Source organism: Impatiens glandulifera, chromosome 9 (assembly GCF_907164915.1).
Source record: "Impatiens glandulifera chromosome 9, dImpGla2.1, whole genome shotgun sequence".
NCBI classification, from domain to species: domain Eukaryota; kingdom Viridiplantae; phylum Streptophyta; class Magnoliopsida; order Ericales; family Balsaminaceae; genus Impatiens; species Impatiens glandulifera.
This window is the reverse complement of record NC_061870.1, coordinates 6,181,532-6,183,880: the sequence shown is the minus strand read 5'-3', so window position 1 is coordinate 6,183,880 and position 2,349 is coordinate 6,181,532.

Sequence of the window (2,349 nt, the reverse complement as noted above, 5' to 3'; positions counted from 1 at the left end):
ATTTCATAAGAAAAATTACCAAGATATTTTTGGGGTGAATCATTGAGTTCAGTGGTATATGTGTTAAACCTCACACTATGCGTTCCTTTGAATTTTATGTGCCGAACCATGTTGGGTCAAATTATTTTGACTAAATCTCAAAATAGTTTGACTATTGGAATTTTGATGATGAATGGATATAAAACTTAATCTATGCGTCTAATTGTCTTTGGTGAAGGTGTATCGAAATCAGACCTTATTAGACGTGGTCTTAATGAGGTTCATTAGACCGATTTGTCATGAGATGCACGGAGTTAGACGTGCAGTCTAACTAGTGAAGTTAGACGTGCAGTCTAACTAATGAAGTTAGACGTGCAGTCTAACTAGTGAAGTTAGACGTGCAGTCTATCTAGTGAAGTTAGACGTGCAGTCTAACTAGTGAAGTTAGACGTGCAGTCTAACTAGTGAAGTTAGACGTGCAATCTATCTAGTGAAGTTAGACATGCAATCTAACACATGGAGTTAGATGTGCAATCTAACTAGTTGAGTTAGACGTGAAATCTAACTAGTTGAGTTAGACGTTCAGTCTAACTAGTGAAGTTAGACGTGCAGTCTAACTAGTGAAGTTAGATGTGCAGTCTAACACACGGAGTTAGACGTGTAGTCTAACTAGTAAAGTTAGACGTGCAGTCTAACACATGGAATTAGACGTGCAATCTAACTAGTTGAGTTAAATGTGCAGTCTAACTAGTTGAGTTAGACATGCAGTCTAACTAATTGAATATGACGTGGAGTCTAATGGAAAGAGAAAGTTAGACGTGCAGTCTAACTCCTTCAGACAAGTCTGAAGGGAACCATAATTAGACGTGGAGTCTAATGGAATGTGAAAGTTAGACGTGCAGTCTAACTAGTGAAAGTTAGACGTGCAGTCTAACTCCTTCAGATTAGTCTTAAGTGAGATGTAATTAGACGTGAAGTCTAATCCCATTAGACCAGGTGGTCTAATGGATCCTGTTATTAGACGGGGACGTCTGATTTCATTAGACGAGGTCGTCTAATTGAAATACGTCTAATGTCATGTTTAAGCAGTTGCTTAAAGCTAGAACCCGCCTATCGATGTGCTCTAGCTGTACGCTACTCCTGCTCCACTTTATAGTGAAGATTAGTACGACAACCAGCTGCAACCAATCAACCAATACCACGTAAGCGAATATCCTTCACACTACTTGTTTTGCAGGTACATCTTTGAATAATATTCGGCGCACTACCAGTTGTGTACGGCCACGATCCTTGTGCTCAGAGTCTGCTGTGTACTATGTAGGCGTTCCAATGGAAGCTCGCCACGTGTCATTATGAAGATTCGACCGTTAGTAACTGCTCTTTATTTAAAGAATCTCAAGGACAACGGACGAACAGAGCCAGAACTTTGAGTGAACAAGCCAGACAATTAATCGATCATTTGATACTCAGATTATTCTATTGAAACTGTGAGTTGCTTTCTTGCTTTACTGTGTGTTAATCAAGAGAGAGTTAGAATCAAAGCATCGTTTTATCTGAGTGATATTTTTCATCATATTGTAAGTTGAACAAAGTCTGTTTTGTTCAACAGTGAGCTATTTGTGCAAACTGTATTTGATTCAAAACATATTATAGTGAATCCTTCCGGTGGTTGGAAGAAGGGGTGATGTAAGAGAGTTTTCTCCGAACATCCATAAACAAATTGCTGTGTTGTTTCTTTCTGTCATCTTTTCATTCTTGGTTCCCAGCTTCATACCTAAGTAAACATTTCCGTGCTTGATTCTGTTTCAAGTGTTTACAAGGGTTTGCGTAGAATAGAAAGTGATTTAAATCCTTAACAAGATTTCTATCAAATCGTTTTCCTAAGCCTTCATGAATAGCCTTACCCCCGTCTCTATTGATTGAGCCGATCATATCAATTGGTATCAGATCTCTGTTTCTATTCTCAAGCTTTTCCTAAAGAATGTCGACCATAACCAAAGATGCCAGTGCAACCGCTATTTCAACTTTCTTTTGAGAAAACTATATCGTATGGAAGAAGAGAGTTCATGCTCATCTTTTTTATCTTCATGACGACATGTGGAGTGTAATCACAAAGGGTCCTATCAAGATCGATAAGGAGAAATTCGAATGGACCAGTAAAGAAAAGAGGCAGAACAACCTCAACAACATGGCTCTTGATGTTCTGTACAGATCTCTCGATGACAGCATGTTCAACTACATTATCGAGTGCGATACTGCTAAAGAGGTCTGAGGCAGACTCACCCAACTGTGTGAGGGAAACGAGCAAACCAAGGAAAAAAGGTCATGCTTTCAACTCAACAGTTTGACAGTTTCAAGATGCGTCCTGGT